Source organism: Pseudophryne corroboree, chromosome 6 (genome assembly GCF_028390025.1).
Source record: "Pseudophryne corroboree isolate aPseCor3 chromosome 6, aPseCor3.hap2, whole genome shotgun sequence".
Lineage (NCBI taxonomy): Eukaryota > Metazoa > Chordata > Amphibia > Anura > Myobatrachidae > Pseudophryne > Pseudophryne corroboree.
In genome coordinates, this window is record NC_086449.1 from 734,838,394 (window position 1) to 734,856,766 (window position 18,373).

General features: G+C 46.3%; 1 protein-coding gene and 1 long non-coding RNA gene across 5 annotated transcripts in view; one reads left to right on the forward strand and one right to left on the reverse strand.

The window, feature by feature from the left end:
* Positions 1-1,630, forward strand: part of LOC134935641 (uncharacterized) — a 59,623-nt gene extending 57,993 nt beyond the window's left edge. Inside the window, exons 2-3 of the long non-coding RNA XR_010180304.1 lie at positions 1,284-1,404; positions 1,517-1,630. This is a non-coding gene — a long non-coding RNA (uncharacterized LOC134935641). The remainder of the gene's footprint in view (positions 1-1,283; positions 1,405-1,516) is intronic.
* Positions 1-18,373, reverse strand: part of TSPAN9 (tetraspanin 9) — a 704,002-nt gene that overhangs the window by 280,478 nt on the left and 405,151 nt on the right. The gene's annotated exons all lie outside the window — the stretch shown is intronic.

Genomic DNA, 18,373 nt, shown 5'->3' on the forward strand with positions numbered 1-18,373 from the left:
GACTCTGAGCCAGTCTGTTACCAACCTCTTTAGTGGCCACGTGACAGCAGAAGAAGGGGGTGGAGTTTTACGCTATGAACATTCCAAAGCCTCTGTTCTCACTACATCATATTTATTTATTAACAGTTTCTTATATAGCGCAGCAAATTCCGTTGTGCTTTACAACTGGACACAATTAGAAGACAAAACTGGGTAAAACCAAACAGTCATAGAGGTAGGAGGGCCCTGCTTGCAAGCTTACAATCTGTGCCATGTGATTATGGTTGCCATGGCAATCACATAATTTCTCAAAACTGCAAATCATTAACAACCTAAAAAGGGAAATAGCACAAATTCAAGGGGTATATTTACTAATAGTCGATTTGGGGTCTATTTAAAATCGACCACAATAGAACCAACATCTCCACAAAATTGACTAAAGTGTGTCTATTCTATTTAATAAAAGTCGATTTTGAGTTTCTTTCAAAATTGCTGTGATGTGAGTTCTATTTGAAGTTCTAAAAGTCATCAAAAATCGACCGAAAATAAATTAAAATCGATAAAAAAAAATCAATAAAAAGTAACCAAAATAGACAAAGTTAGACAAAAGCATTTCTATTGGCCAAAGCAGGTCACATGCATTGTACTACCCACAAACACCTTCATTCCTGGGCTAACTTGCATATCCACAATTTTTTAAAAACCAATGCCTTTCATTGTCATCATTTATGCAGCCAGAGTGCCCCACAAGCTTCTATCCTATGTATTTTCCATCATATTGCTGTTTCAGACAATTCTACATGATATAAAATAAAACTATTTCTGATGGTTCTATTGGGATTTTGGGTCGATTTTAGTCAATTTCCATACGGACTATTAGTAATATGGATTAAGAATTGAACTCTATGATAAAGCATTGAAAATGTCACTGTAGTTTAAGTGCAAATTTCTATATCAGTCGATTTTGGGTTGATTTTGACTTACTGTAAGTACATACCTGTCACACAAAATCGACTGCAAATCGACTGAAAACTAAAATCGACTTTTAGTAAATAGGGGTACATTTACTAAGCAGTGATAAGAGCGGTGAAGTGAGCCAGTGGAGAAGTTGCCCATGGCAACCAATCAGCACTGAAGTAACATCTATAATTTGCATACTATAAAATTATACAGAGCTGCTAATTGGTTGATGGGGCAGCTTCTCCACTGGATCACTTCTCCGCTCTTATCACTGCTTAGTAAATGTCCCCCTTAATCCCCAAGTGTCTTCTTACAGGCTTTTAATACATGCATCATTTTTACAGGGGCCTGCAGCTTTAAATAACGTCAGCAGTGTTGGATTGTAAAGAAGAGAACATCTACTAAAACCGGAAGAGTCTGACATCCCGCCTGTAATCCTCCCTAGGAATGAGTAACCACCTTCAGGTGCTCACTGTGTGCTATTTCATTTTGAAAACGCAGGCTGGCGAACAATAACTTTCTCATATGTATAAAGTCTGTGCTCATTATTCACTCTGTCTCTCTTTGCGTCCATTAGGAGTCGTTATTAGGAAGATCGACGAATGTCTGCATTCCTGGGGCAGACAGAAAAACCATACCATTAAGTGAGAAATAACATGAATCCTAAGCTTCATCTGCGAGCAGTGAAAAAAGTCTCCATTTATTCTATACATTAAATTTGTCATTTGTCCTGATGAAGGTGTTCACACAGTCCACAAATGTAATGTGTATGGTAATTCGATATCTTATTTCCTGCAAGACAGATTAGCATGAGATTTGTGCACTCTTAAAACACAATTTGTGTTTACTTTTGCTTCCAAAGTAAGATCATGGGGGGAGCAGTGGAATACAGCTGTACGTAAAGAGACCTTCCAGGTGCTGTTACCATTTATATTTCAAATTATACAACTTTAAAGACTCAAATGAATTCCAGACTAAATTGGAAATGTTCATCGGATCTTTGCTTGTAAATTGTAAATGTCAGTCTGCAGAGCTGCTGGTATCAGGCTTTGAACAAAAAGACCTTTCTTCTACAAGGATATGTTCAGTCTCTTTTCTAATGGGGAAAAATATGCAGGTACGTAATTAGTTGTAACGCAATCAATACAGTCATAAGGGCCCAGATCTTTAACGAGTCCATCACAAGAAACATTTTTTTAAATATTCTTTTATGCTCAGCATTCATAAAAGGAGATGGAAGTGTTTTGGGAGTCCTCTGAGGACGAGACATGTCAGAGATTTACCTACCAATTTACTTTGTAAGGACTTGCACCTCAGTAGGTCAGGGGCGTCTTAAGAGAGGAGGGGGCCCGTGTGCACACTCCGGGTGGGCCCCCTCCTCTCCACGGCGCCGTAGGCTCCAGCAATATGCCAGAGTCTACTGCACATGCGCAGATGTTTTGGAGACAAAAATTGAGCTAAGCATGCGTGGCGGCCATTTTTTATTAGTTCTTTGGCCGCGACGGCTGCTGCTGCAGCGCCCGGCGGTGGACTTCGGACAGGTGAGTATGAAATTTGGGTGCAATGTGTGCGGTGTGGCCCCCCCACAGGGACCCGTGTGCACTGCACACATTGCACCCATGATAGAAACGCCAGTACAGTAGGTACAGGTCGTCTCCAGCCCTACCCCATTGTCTTAAGCATTTCCTTCCCACATATTTATCGTTCTGGTGTCTCTCCAGCCTCACCCCCCTCTCTGTCGCTCCAACTCCAGCCTCATACTCATCTCTTCCCCTATCTCTCTGACTCTACCCCCCCCCCCCCCCCCATTCTCTTTTCTGGCCCAGCAAACCCCACGTGTGTCTCACTGGCTCTAACAACCAAGTATCTCTCCAGCTTCAGCTCACCCCCCCCCCCCTCCCTTCCCAGTATACCCCTAGCACTGCCCCTCGCCCATGGTGGAGATGTACTAAGCCTTGAAGAGTGATACAGTGGAGAGAGATAAACTACCAACCAACCAGCTCCTAACTATCATTTTTAAAACACAGCCTGTAACATGGCAGTTAGGAGCTGATTCACTGGTCCTTTATCTCTCTTCATTTTTCAATTTCCAAAGCTAAGTACATCTCTCCCCGTGTGTCTCACCAGAAACCTTCACCACCACCATGTATCTTCAGCTCCAGCTAATGCCCACACTTACTGTACCTACTTCTACTGCTCCTCATGGGCAGTGGGAAGTTTGACCGTAACGCAGGAGTCCTAAGGCAAGCTCTGAGAGGACAGATACAGAACCTCATGTGGAGGTTTACAGGTGCAACCATTGTGCAACATCATGACATTACATGTGCAGTGTCACAAAAAAACTTTACTATCCCCGGCTTCCTCTTCATGCCAGCCCCTGTATTCACTGCAGATGCACAACCAGGGTCCGTGGCAGCATCCAGAACCTAGACTGGGATCTGCAGTCTCATGAGTAGCTAGGCGCCTCTGTGTCCAGTACACCTGCCCTCCTAGAACCAACATGCCTGTATGTGCCACCCTCACGGGAGCAACACCCTACTGGGTTGGTTAACTTTATTTGAAGATTGAATTGGATACCATGAATTGTGTTTCTTATAAATAGCTGGACTGTTTAATGCCAATTCTCTGTATCTGTATCTTTATTTTGGTTTTTAAGTTAGTTTAAGTTAGCATGTGGCATGCAAAGTACACACTTCCGCTGTTATAAGGTTTAGAAAGAGGTTCTTTACTTGTGTCTCCTGGTATCGAATTCCTACACTAAATTCATGTACATTATATACATCCACTTTAAATAAAAAAAAAATAAGATTTTACTCACCGGTAAATCTATTTCTCGTAGTCCGTAGTGGATGCTGGGAACTCCGTAAGGACCATGGGGAATAGACGGGCTCCGCAGGAGACTGGGCACTCTAAAAGAAAGATTAGGTACTATCTGGTGTGCACTGGCTCCTCCCTCTATGCCCCTCCTCCAGACCTCAGTTAGGATACTGTGCCCGGAAGAGCTGACACAATAAGGAAGGATTTTGAATCCCGGGTAAGACTCATACCAGCCACACCAATCACACCGTATAACTCGTGATACTATACCCAGTTAACAGTATGAAATATAACTGAGCCTCTCAACAGATGGCTCAACAACAACCCTTTAGTTAGGCAATAACTATATACAAGTATTGCAGACAATCCGCACTTGGGATGGGCGCCCAGCATCCACTACGGACTACGGTGAGTAAAATCTTATTTTCTCTGACGTCCTAGTGGATGCTGGGAACTCCGTAAGGACCATGGGGATAATACCAAAGCTCCCAAACGGACGGGAGAGTGCGGATGACTCTGCAGCACCGAATGAGAGAACTCAAGGTCCTCCTCAGCCAGGGTATCAAATTTGTAGAATTTAGCAAACGTGTTTGCCCCTGACCAAGTTGCAGCTCGGCAAAGTTGTAAAGCCGAGACCCTTCGGGCAGCCGCCCAAGATGAGCCCACTTTCCTCGTGGAATGGGCTGTTACTGATTTAGGATGCGGCAATCCAGCCGCAGAATGCTCCAGCTGAATTGTGCTACAAATTCAGCGAGCAATAGTCTGCTTAGAAGCAGGAGCACCTATTTTGTTGGGTGCCTACAGGATAAAAAAAAAACGAGTCAGTTTTCCTGACTCCAGCCGTCCTGGAAATATACATTTTTAAGGCCCTGACTACGTCCAGTAACTTGGAATCTTCCAAGTCCCTAGTAGCCGCAGGCACTGCAATAGGTTGGTTCAAGTGAAAAGCTGATACCACCTTAGGGAGAAACTGGGGACGAATCTTCAATTCTGCCCTATCCATATGGAAAATCAGATAAGGGCTTTTACATGACAAAGCCGCCAATTCTGACACACGCCTGGCCGAAGCCAAGGCCAATAACATGATCACTTTCCACGTGAGATATTTCAAATCCACAGTTTTAACTGGCTCAAACCAATGTGATTTTAAGAAACTCAACACCACGTTGAGATCCCAAAGGTGCCACAGAAGGCACAAAAAAGGGGCTGAATATGTAGCACTCCCTTTACAAATGTCTGAACTCCAGGCAGTGAAGCCAGTTCTTTCTGGAAGAAAATCGACAGAGCCGAAATCTGGACCTTAATGGAACCCAATTTTAGGCCCATAGTCACTCCTGACTGTAGGAAGTGCAGAAAACGACCCAGCTGAAATTCCTCTGTTGGGGCCTTCCTGGCCTCACACCACGCAACATATTTTCGCCAAATACGGTGATAATGGTTTGCGGTTACTTCTTTCCTGGCTTTTATCAGCGTAGGAATGACTTCCTCCGGAATGCCCTTTTGCTTTAGGATCCGGAATTCAACCGCCATGCCGTCCAACGCAGCCGCGGTAAGTCTTGGAACAGACAGGGCCCCTGCTGTAGCAGATCCTGTCTGAGCGGTAGAGGCCATGGGTCCTCTGATATTATTTCTTGAAGTTCTGGGTACCAAGCTCTTCTTGGCCCATCCGGAACCACGAGTATGGTTCTTACTCCTCGTTTTCTTATTATTCTCAGTACCTTTGGTATGAGAGGCAGAGGAGGGAATACATAAACCGACTTGTACACCCACGGTGTCACTAGAGCGTCCACAGCTATTGCCTGAGGGTCCCTTGACCTGGCGCAATATCTAGTTTTTTGTTTAGGCGGGACGCCATCATGTCCACCTGTGGCCTTTCCCAACGGTTTACCAACAGTTGGAAGACTTCTGGATGAAGTCCCCACTCTCCCGGGTGTCGGTCGTGTCTGCTGAGGAAGTCTGCTTCCCAGTTGTCCACTCCCGGAATGAACACTGCTGACAGTGCTAAGACGTGATTTTCCGCCCATCGGAGAATCCTTGTGGCTTCTGCCATCGCCATCCTGCTTCTTGTGCCGCCCTGTCGGTTTACATGGGCGACTGCCGTGATGTTGTCTGATTGGATCAGTACCGGCTGGTTTTGAAGCAGAGGCCTTGCCAGACTTAGGGCATTGTAAATGGCCCTCAGTTCCAGAATATTTATGTGTAGGGACGACTCCTGACTTGACCAAAGTCCTCGGAAATTTCTTCCCTGTGTGACTGCCCCCCAGCCTCGAAGGCTGGCATCCGTGGTTACCAGGACCCAGTCCTGTATGCCGAATCTGCGGCCCTCTTGAAGATGAGCACTCTGCAGCCACCACAGTAGAGATACCCTGGTCCTTGGAGACAGGGTTATCAGCCGATGCATCTGAAGATGCGATTCCGACCACTTGTCCAAGAGGTCCCACTGAAAGGTTCTTGCACGGAACCTGCCGAATGGAATTTTGCTTCGTAAGAAGCTACCATTTTTCCCAGGACTCATGTGCAGTGATGCACAGATACCTGTTTTGGTTTCAGGAGGTCTCTGACTAGAGATGACAGCTCCTTGGCTTTCTCCTGCGGGAGAAACACTTTTTTTTTTTTTCTGTTCTGTGTCCAGAACCATCCCCAGGAACAGCAGGCGTGTGGTAGGAACCAGCTGTGACTTTGGAATGTATAGAATCCATCCGTGCTGTTGTAGCACTTCCCGAGATAGTGCTACTCCGACCAACAACTGCTCCATGGACCTCGCCTTTATAAGGAGATCGTCCAAGTACGGGATAATTAAAAACTCCCTTTTTTTTTTTGGTAAAGACCCTCGGTGCCGTGGACAGTCCAAACGGCAGTGTTTGGAATTGGTAATGGCAATCCTGTACCACAAATCTGAGGTACTCCTGGTGAGGATGGCAAATGGGGATATGTAGGTAAGCATCCTTGATGTCCAGGGATACCATGTAATCCCCCTCCTCCAGGCTTGCAATAACCGCCCTGAGCGATTCCATCTTGAACTTGAATTTTTTTATGTATGTGTTCAAGGACTTCAAATTTAAAATGGGTCTCACCGAACCGTCCGGTTTCGGTACCACAAACAGTGTGGAATAGTAACCCCGTCCTTGTTGAAGTAGGGGCACCTTGACTATCACCTGCTGGGAATACAGCTTGTGAATTGCCTCTAGCACAGCCTCCCTGCCTGAGGGAGTTGTCGGCAAGGCAGATTTGAGGAAACGGCGGGGGGGAGACGCCTCGAATTCCAGCCTGTACCCCTGAGATACTACTTGAAGGATCCAGGGATCCACCTGTGAGCGAGCCCACTGATCGCTGAAATTTTTGAGGCGGCCCCCCACCGTACCTGGCTACGCCTGTGGAGCCCCCGCGTCATGCGGTGGACTCAGAGGAAGCGGGGGAATAATTTTGATTCTGGGAACTGGCTGACTGGTGAAGCTTTTTCCCTCTTCCTTCGTCTCTGTGCAGAAAGGAAGCGCCTTTGACCCGCTTGCTTTTCTGAAGCCGAAAGGACTGTACCTGATAATACAGTGCTTTCTTAGGCTGTGAGGAAACCTGAGGTAAAAATTTTTCTTCCTAGCTGTTGCTGTGGATACGAGGTCCCAGAGACCATCCCCAAACAATTCCTCACCCTTATAAGGCTCTATGTGCCTTTTAAAGTCAGCATCACCTGTCCAGTGTCGGGTCTCTAATACCCTCCTGACAGAATGGCCATTGCACTAATTCTGGATGCCAGCCGGCAAAATATCCCTCTGTGCATCCCTCATATATAAGACGACGACTTATGTTCGCAAAATAGTATCCCTGTTCGACAGGGTTACAGACCACGCTGCAGCAGCACTATCTGCAGGTCTCAGTCTAGTACCTGAGTGTGTAAATACAGACTTCAGGATAGCCTCCTGCTTTTTATCAGCAGGTACCTTCAAAGTGGCCGTATCCTAAGACGGCAGTGCCACCTTTTTTGACCAACGTGTGAGCGCCTTATCCACCCTAGGGGATATCTCCCAGCGTAACTTATCCTCTGGCGGGAAAAGGTACGCCATCAGTAACTTTTTAGAAATTACCAGTTTCTTATCGGGGGAACCCACGCTTTTTCACACTTCATTCACTCATTTGATGGGGGAACAAAACACTGCCTGCTTTTTCTCCCCAAACATAAAACCCTTTTTTAGTGGTACTTGGGTTAATGTCAGAAATGTGTAACACATTTTTTATTGCCTGGATCATGTAACGGATGTTCCTAGTGGATTGTGTATATGTCTCAACCTCGTCGACACTGGAGTCAGACTCCGTGTCGACATCTGTGTCTGCCATCTGAGGGAGCGGGCGTTTTTGAGCCCCTGATGGCCTTTGAGACGCCTGGGCAGGCGCGGGCTGAGAAGCCGGCTGTCCCATAGCTGTTACGTCATCCAGCCTTTTATGTAAGGAGTTGACACTGTCGGTTAATACCTTCCACCTATCCATCCACACTGGTGTCGGCCCACAGGGGGCGACATCCCATTTATCGGCATCTGCTCCGCCTCCACATAAGCCTCATCATCAAACATGTCGACACAGCCGTACCGACACACCGCACACACACAGGGAATGCTCTGACTGAGGACAGGACCCCACACAGCCCTTTCGGGAGACAGAGAGAGAGTATGCCAGCACACACCAGAGCGCTATATAATGTAGGGATAAACACTATCACTGAGTGAATTTTCCCCAATAGCTGCTTGTATAAACAATATTGCGCCTAATTTAGTGCCCCCCCCTCTCTTTTTAACCCTTTGAGCCTGAAAACTACAGGGGAGAGCCTGGGGAGCTGTCTTCCAGTTGCACTGTGAAGAGAAAATGGCGCCAGTGTGCTGAGGGAGATAGCTCCGCCCCTTTTTCGCGGACTTTTCTCCCGCTTTTTTATGGATTCTTGCAGGGGTAATTATCACATATATAGCCTCTGGGGCTATATATTGTGATTATTTTGCCAGCCAAGGTGTTTTTATTGCTGCTCAGGGCGCCCCCCCCCCCCCCCCCCCCCAGCGCCCTGCACCCTCAGTGACCAGAGTGTGAAGTGTGTATGAGGGGCAATGGCGCACAGCTGCAGTGCTGTGCGCTACCTTGGTGAAGACTGAAGTCTTCTGCCGCCGATTTTCCGGACCATCTTCATGCTTCTGGCTCTGTAAGGGGGACGGCGGCGCGGCTCCGGGAACGAACACCAAGGACGGGTCCTGCGGTCGATCCCTCTGGAGCTAATGGTGTCCAGTAGCCTAAGAAGCCCAAGCTAGCTGCAAGCAGGTAGGTTCGCTTCTTCTCCCCTTAGTCCCTCGTTGCAGTGAGCCTGTTGCCAGCAGGTCTCACTGTAAAATAAAAAACCTAACATATACTTTCTTTCTAGGAGCTCAGGAGAGCCCCTAGTGTGCATCCAGCTCGGCCGGGCACAGAAATCTAACAGAGGTCTGGAGGAGGGGCATAGAGGGAGGAGCCAGTGCACACCAGATAGTACCTAATCTTTCTTTTAGAGTGCCCAGTCTCCTGCGGAGCCCGTCTATTCCCCATGGTCCTTACGGAGTTCCCAGCATCCACTAGGACGTCAGAGAAAAAACTATGGACATTACAGGGTAGATCAGGCTTGGACTGGCCCACAGGGGAACAGGGCAAACCACTGGTGGGCCCCACTGCCTGGGGGCCCCACCTCCTGCTCTAAGGATCAGGTTCCCGACTGCGCACTTGAATTATACATCATACATATGTTACCTTATACAGGACTATGGTGTATTTTCTACAGTGCATTGCTGTTATTAATCTGTTATTAATCTGGTACATTATCATGCATGCAGCAGCTGAATTTACTGTATATATTTATGAAGCGGCCCAGATGTTGCACTCTCTAATGGTTAGTCAAACCAATGAGGTGACAGGCCACACCCCCTCTGCAGACTGGCCACACCCCTAAACATGGGCCCCTACCACTGCATTCCCCCGGTGGGCCCTACATGCCCCAGTCGCGACACTGGGGTAGATTCAATAAGAGTCGGATCCATTCCGACATGCATTTGTCGGTATGGATCCGACTGTACTGTATCAAACAGAAATTTTCTACATATTTGACTTGTCCATATTTTGGAAGCATGAAATCACTCCATAGACATTGAAAGCAACACAAAGTTATTTGGAACCAGGACAACCGTTCCCAACGGTACATTACTGGAATAGCTGAACTTGAAAAAAGTCTGGTCGCAACAGGTTGCAGCAAGACCTCCAGTGACAGGAAGGACCACCCAGGATGTAACCATTCACACTGCCTGGTCCATGTATCTGTCAATAAACTGCTCTGATTTCGCTAACATCACTTAACTAAAACACGAGAGGTTCTGAGGCTATCTTATAATCAACACCAGTCATTTAATTTTATCCAGGATGATGCAAGAATTACTACAAGTATGACTAACATAAAGACAATTGGAGAATGCTGGGAATCTGAGGAAAAGGTGACATTCATTAAGTCTACTCATTACAAGGTGACATTCGTTAAATCTTCTAATTAACAGCTATTTATGGCATCTACTGATTGACATCATGTGGTGCACTAGTAGCACAATATACAGAGTGATAATATAATCTTCCTACACCACCCCTTCTCAGAAAAGAACTTAAATTAGGAAAATCGTAATACCAATCCTGCCACCTTAAAGCCTAACACAATCTGCTTACTTTTTAAACACTACGGGGCAAATTTACTAAGGTGGGAGGGTTTTTTTTTTTTTAGAACTGGTGATGTTGCCCATAGCAACCAATCAAATTCTATCTATTATCTTTTAGAAGCAGCTAGATAAATGTTAAGTAGTTCTAAAAAAAACCCTCCCACCTTAGTAAATCTAATCTGCTCTATATTTCCCCTTGTGAAATGCAAAACAATCAACAGCTTTCTACACCCCCACAGAATGAACATAAAACCTATCATAGTTTCTCTACATCCTGAGAATATTAAAACAGCGCACGACTATCAGGTCACATGTGTGTGTGTGTGTTTGTCAATGGGATCTACACCTCTGTCATTAGAACAAGCGGAGAGGAAAAAAAAAAACCAGCTCCAATTTATAAAGTGTCATAAATCTATTCACACATTTCCATAGGGGGATTCTGAATGGAAGATTCTGCAATTAATTCCTGGGTATGAAACAGGTCAGTCTCTGCGAGCTCAGATAAAGACAAAATAACAAATGGCTGGAGATTTGGAAGACTGGATAACACTCAGCTGTTCTTCTTTGTAACTAGCATTTGTGAGAAGGTAGAAATAAGTACAACTATACGGTTTTGCCTCGCAAATGATTGGCGCTTAAAAAAAAGTCAGAGTTTGAACGGCAACCCGAACGTCCGGCAAACTCGTCCGGCATTACATCCCGCCCCTGGAGAGAGATAAAGTGGACAGAGATAAAGGGGGTGCTTCAGATCTGATCGTAGGTGTGCTAAATGTAGCACATCTACGATCAGATTCTCTGACATGCGGGGGGACACCCTGCACAGGGCTAGTCCACCCCGCATGTCAGGCCCTGCCCCCCACCCTCCCCCCCCCCACGGGTGCGTAAGCATCGCACAGCGGTGATGCTTTTGCACTCGCCGAGTAGATCCCTACCTGCACGGCCTAGCTATGCTGGTAGGCGGCAACCCGCCGCATCCCGGGTCACAGTGGCTGCGTGTGACATCACGTAGCCGCTGCAACCTGCCCCTGCAACGATACGGTCACGCCTGCATTGTCCGAACCACGCCCCACCAATGGCGTACTAATGCTACACTGTCAAGGTGTATTAACATCTTGTCTGCCAGAGTGGGGGAGTGAAAACGCCCCCCTCCGGCGATCGTCGCTACAGCGCACAACGCATCAGGATAGTGCTGAAGCGCCGACTCTTCTAGTCAGACGCGAGATCTCGCTATTATCGTGAGATCTCATGTGCAGCCCGGAGCAGGCAGCCGCCACAGCCAGGGATGTACAGCCAACGACATCTGCACCTGTCGAAACTGTTAGCTGCAGGTGTCGGAACGGTCAGTGTTACTGACCGCTCATGCACTGCTCTGTATATTGGCGCAATATCTTGTGGATACCAGCGCCGATATAAACAGGGCCACTTTATGCAGCACACAGCGGCACAGTAATACATGGGGGGGCGGCGGTATCAGCGTGCATAGCGTGCTCTGATAACTCTCTCCCCCCTACCCCTCCCTATAAAGACCCTTCATACATCTACCCCACAGCCTGTAATATGACAGGAGCTGATTGATTGGTACTTTATCTCTCTCCACAGTTTGATACATCTGCCCCTGCCTCCTTAATATCACAAGCAGCAAACTTTAATCTCTCAACACCATACTGCACTCACACAGTTGTCCTTATTATGGTGTGCTATTAATGCCTATTGATTATGCAGCAAATATCAATAGCCATTTACATGCTGAAGTGCTTGTTCTAAATTGAGCTGTGCGCACTCTAAAAGCGGTTTGGCACATACTGTAAATAAATGTACCTGAACTAGACCTCATCTAGGCCTCCGGAACGCAGGATCATACATCCGCCAGCCCAAGAGGCTTTTTTTAAGTCGCACTCTTACACGCTGGCATCTTGTGACTGCATAGCTGCTGGTGACTCACGATGCCAAACGGTCATTTTGACAGGCCTGAAATTGCCTACAAGAAATGTTATTACATTCCACTTTCATTAAATATGTGTTCTCCCCGACTCTAAGGATGTTTATTAGATTTAGCAAACACTCCCTGGACTCCCAGATGATGATGATCACTCAATTTATTGCAATAATCCTCTTTTGCAACCCAATCATTTCTCAACCCAATCATTTCACAACCCAAAACAATTAATTACGCAAAAAAAAAGTTTGAAATAAAAACTTGTTTAAGCATGTTTTATGCAAATTACCCAGCTCTGTAAAATAGCAAATGTAATTAAAGCAGGCTAAATGAAGGAAAAGAGTTCGATATGACTGACAGTTACAAAACAAATTTCTTCCTCGCTAGATTCTAGGCTATTGATCAGTAAAAGTGAAAAATATGCGGTCGCTCAATTTGCGAATCATCCATCTCATGCCACTTCCACTGTAAACAGCGGCCTAGAAGCGGCATAGTTTGATAGGTCACAACAGATCATTGGGGGTCATTCCGACCCGTTCGCACGCTGAAAGCGGTCGCAGTGGAGACCGCAAGAAGATTGACAGAAGGAAGGCGTTCCGAGGCGTGTCCAGGCGTTTGGAGGGCGGATGTCTGACGTCAATTCCGGGGACTTGTTAAATCTGCCCCTAACTATTTCACTTCTAATTTTATTTGTGGAAAGGAGCCTTCACCCAGATAACATCCCAAGATAACAGGGCACTGTTCAGTCTCCCAGTTGAAAATTGGGTGTTTCCTACCCAATTAAACTTAGGGAGATGGCTTTGAATCAGGTTTGGATCCAAAGAAACAACCCTCTTTGCCTTCTCCATATACTAACTCCAATGACACAAGTGTTATGGCTGCCTTCAATAAGACAAATATATGCAACTGTCATTCACATTAATCAACAAAAAAATATACTTACCTACTGTACCAGAAGTTGCAGGAGACTCACGAGTTTTCGAGTAGTTCCACTCACCCCCGGAAGAGCGGGTGCTCCTCCTGCTTCCTAGTGAAGCAGGCAGAATGGGGAGACAATTACTGGAATTGACGGTCCAAGTAGAGGGGGAGGGGCTAAATGAAGCAAATTTGCGTTATTTAGCCCCGCCCCTTCGCACCGGATTTGCGAGTAGCGGCATTGTGCCACAGTGGAGGCGGGGCTTAGCGATGTCACAGCCCGGCCCCAACCCCCGAAGTGCCCAGATGCTTTTCCTCTCTCCGGGCTTCTACCGGAGACAGTTTATAAAAGTAGGTAAGTATGTAAAAAACATAGATGTATATGGTGGCATAGTGGATAGAACTGTTGTCTCACAGTTTTGGGTTCATGGCTTTGATCCTGACAAAGGGGCTGATTCTGAGGATCTGTGTACAACTGCAAACAGTGAGTTCTTGTGCAGCACATTCGAATGTATGAATTTTTGCATATGTCCGTTCTATTCTGAATCAGATAGAACTTGGTCAGATCTGTCTATCAGTGAACTTGGGCACTTTGGGGCGGGAACTGAGTGGCGACAATTTGAACACACGTAACCGCCCTGACTTGGAATTGTCATGGAAGTGTAATTATTGTGAATGTGTATCTAAAACACATTGGGGGTCAGTCTGACCCGATCGCACGCTGCCGTTTTTGGCAGCGGTGCGATCGGGTCAGCACTGCGCATGCCAGAAGGCCAAAGACCATCGCTGCGCTACGATCGCCTCTCCCTGATTGACAGGCAGAGGCGGTCGCTGGGCGGGGGGGCAGAACGGCTGCGTTTGGCCGCCGTTTTGAGGGCCCGGTCCGGCCACCGCAGGAGTGTCCGGACCATGCGGGACGCAGCTGCTGCGTGACGTCACACGCAGCAGCTGCGGGCCGGGGAGCGACGGGTAGCTCCCGGCCAGCACGCTAAAGATGCTCTGGCCGGGAGCTACTGCTAAAGTGCAAAAGCATCGCCGCTGTGCGATGCTTTTGCACTTCTGCAGGATGGGGGCCGGCACTGACATGCGGGGCGGGAAAACCCTGTGCTGGGCATCCCCCGCATGGCTATGGTCATGATCGTAGCGATCAACTCGGAATGACCCCCATTGTGATTCTGAGTCCTATGCAGATACTAATGATGACAGTTGTGTGGTTGGCGTAACATCAGTAGGCAGTATGGCTTCCTGCTTGCAGACGCTTGGCATAAGGGAGTGGATATGGCAGCTGCCCGCAATTGCAGCCACTTTGATTGCGACTAAGAATCGGCCCCAAAAGGCTACCAGTATGTGTGTGTGTGTCTGCAGGTAGGCTGGGAGGTATTCCTCTGTCACAGGCACTGGAGGCAGGTGTCTGCTGAAATGGGCAGTACGGATGATGTAATAGTTAGCATTACTGCCTCACACCACTGAGTTCATGTGTTCAATTCCCACCATGGCCCTAACTGTGTGGAGTTTGTATATTCTCCCTGTACTTGCGTGGGTTTCCTCCAGGTACTCTGGTTTCCTCCCACAAACCAAAAATATACTGGTAGGTTAATTGGCTCCTAACAAAATTAACCGTAGCGTGAATGTGTGTGCGTGTACATGTGGTAGGGAATATAGATTGTAAGCTTCACTGGGGCAGGGACTGATGTGAATGGACAATTATTCTCTGTAAAGCGCTGCGGAATATGTGTGCGCTATATAAATAACTGGTAATAATAAATAAATAAATCAGCTGTTCCTCCCTATTCTGATTATAAACTAACAAAAGTAGGAAGTTACATTGTATGCTAATTGGTTCCTGACAAAATGGACGCTAGTGTGTGTGTGCGTGCACGTGTGTGTTTTTGTTGTAAAGAATTAAGTATGGGGGTCATTCCGAGTAGATCGCAGTCAGCAACTTTTTGCTGCTGGTGCGATCAACTAATCCCCACCTATGGGGGAGTGTATTTTAGCTTAGCAGGGCTGCGAATGCTTGTGCAGCCCTGCTAAGCTAAAAAAAGTTTCCAGCAACCTAGGAGTAAGGCTGGATCTAATTACCCTGTGCGACCGATCCAGCGAAGTTCCTCCCGGCTTTGACGTCAGACATCTGCCCTCCGTTTGCCTGGACACGCCTGCGTTCGGATGACCACTCCTCGAAAACGGCATCCAACGGTGAGTATCCGCCCCGGAACGCCTCTCCGCTGTCAATCTTCCTGCATTCGGCGCTGCGTCTTTTTTTCCCGTTGTGAGCGTCATTGCCCGGCGACTGTAGTCGCCGGGCAACGACGCACGTGCGCAATGAGTACACCGCGCATGTGCAGTACCAGCCCGTTCGCACCAAAGCAAAGAACTGCTGCGTGCGAACGGGTCGGAATGACCCCCTATGTCAGCTCTGCTGGAGCAGGGACTGATAGGAATGATTACACATTATCTGTATTGTTTATAGCGGCACTAAATACAATACAGGTTGAGTATCCCATATCCAAATATTCCGAAATACAGACTTTTTTGAGTGAGACTGAGATAGTGATCTCTTTGTTTTCTGATGGCTCAATGTACACAAACTTTGTTTAATACACAAAGTTATTAACATTATTGTATTAAATGACCTTCAGGCTGTGTGTATAAGGTGTATAAGAAACATAAATGAATTGTGTGTATGTACACACACTTTGTTTGATGCACAAAGTTATTAACATTGGGGGTAATTCCAAGTTGTTCGCAGCAGGAAATTTTTTAGCAGTTGGGCAAAACCATGTGCAGTGCAGGTGGGGCAGATGTAACATGTGCAGAGAGAGTTAGATTTGGGTGGGTTATTTTGTTTCTGTGCAGGGTAAATACTGGCTGCTTTATTTATACACTACAATTTAGATTGCAGATTGAACTCACCACACCCAAATCTCTCTCTCTCTGCACATGTTATATCTGCCCCCCTGCAGTGCACATGGTTTTGCCCAACTGCTAAAAAAATTCCTGCTGCGATCAACTTGGAATTACCCCTATTATTGTATTAAATGACCTTCAGGCTGTGTGTATAAGGTGTATATGAAACATAAATGCATTCTGTGCTTAGACTTAGGTCCCATCGCCATGATATCTCATTATGGTATGCAATTATTCCAAAATACGGAAAAATCCCATATCCAAAATACTTCTGGTCCCAAGCATTTTGGAAATGGGATACTCAACCTGTAATACATACATTTTTTACACAGTAGTGTTATATGATTGAATAGTGAATAAGAATACTACCGGTGGAGGGGGCGTGCCTAATGATGTAATTCTATGCTAATCGCTGCATTTTAGCCCCACCCCTATCCAAATACGAACCAATAATTTTCCCCAGGAGGGGGCGGGGCATAATGACATGATTAGCCTGGTCTTGCTCCCGTCAACGCCCACTTGCTTCTCCTCACCGGGCATCTCCCAGAGAGGAGATTACTAATGTAGGCAAGTATGCTTTTAGAAGCTGATTGGCTGATAGTTTATCTCCATCCACTTTATCTCTCTCCAAGGCTTAGTGCATAGACCATACTTACCGACTTTTTGGCTGCTCTCTCAGGGAGAGAGCAGCCAGGTCGGTGCTGCAGGGGGTCGGGCTGCGATGTAAGTGCAGAGGGGGGCGGGCCGGAGGCGTGGCGTAGGCGTGTCGGAGGCGGACCGGGGGCGTGGCTACGGGATCATCCCGTGTAAGCTCCGCCCCCCGCTGTGTAATGCCGCTATTGCAGGCATTATACAGCAGGGGGCGTGGCTATGATGACACGATTCAACAAGAATCGCGTCATCGCCTGCCCAGACCGCCCACTTTACTCGCTAAGTGGGCGGCCGGGCAGGGGGGGACCCCTGTAACCGGGAGACTTGTCTGCTCTTCCGGGGGGCCGGGAGGGTCACCCGATTTTCGGGAGCCTCCCGGCCATTCCGGGAGAGTAGGCAAGTCTGGCATAGACCCCTATATCTTGCTTGCCATTAGAGCAGGCTGAATGCAATATATATATATATATCTATATCACCGTGAAACAACTGTCATCATTATTATTTTCTGGAAAACACAGATATCTCCAATAAAAGCATAGATAGATATTTATGTACTTAGTGCAATTCATGCAATAGACAAGTATATTGAAAATGACATACAGTACTTTAGTATAGCATTAATTCATAACTACTATACAGATCCTGGTAATCTACACCTTTACTGCTGGGCTGTCATTGTCAACGAGTCCAGACATGCTATTAGATCTTTTGATTAAAATGAAATTTCTGTAAAGAATATGTCAGCTCTTCATTACTGTCAGAAATCTATCTACAGAGCTTCAGCCTCACTAAAGTGATTTGGGCAAGACAGGCTAGTAAAAGCATCCCTTACACTTTCAATTACATGAAGAATTTAATCAATGTCTAAATCGCTTACTCTGATTTATCACCCATCAGAGAGAGATTACCCTCATGGTATTAGGGTTTTTTTTTTTTTGTGGTGGTCCGTTATCCCCTTAATGTAAAAAAATGGATGTGAGGTGTATAGTCCTGGAAAAATGGGCGCACTTGAACTAGGGTTCATGATCTGCAGTTCAACTGTGGGACGTGGAATAGAGAAGGTTAGGGAATTTGAAAAAGATTAATCAATCAGGGAAATGGACTTTCAGTAGATGTAACGTAAGCGTGAGAGAGCTAAATACAGGTTGAGTATCCCATATCCAAATATTCCGAAATACAGACTTTTTTTGAGTGAGAGTGAGATAGTGAAACCTTTGTTTTCTGATGGCTTAATGTACACAAACTTTGTTTAATACACAAAGTTATTAAAAATATTGTATTAAATGACCTTCAGGCTGTGTGTATAAGGTGTATATGAAACATAAATGAATTGTGTGAATGTAGACACACTTTGTTTAATGCACAAAGTTATTAAAATATTGGCTAAAATGACCTTCAGGCTGTGTGTATAAGGTGTATATGAAACATAAATGCATTCTGTGCTTAGATTTAGGTCCCATCGCCATGATTTCTCATTATGGTATGCAATTATTCCAAAATACGGAAAAAT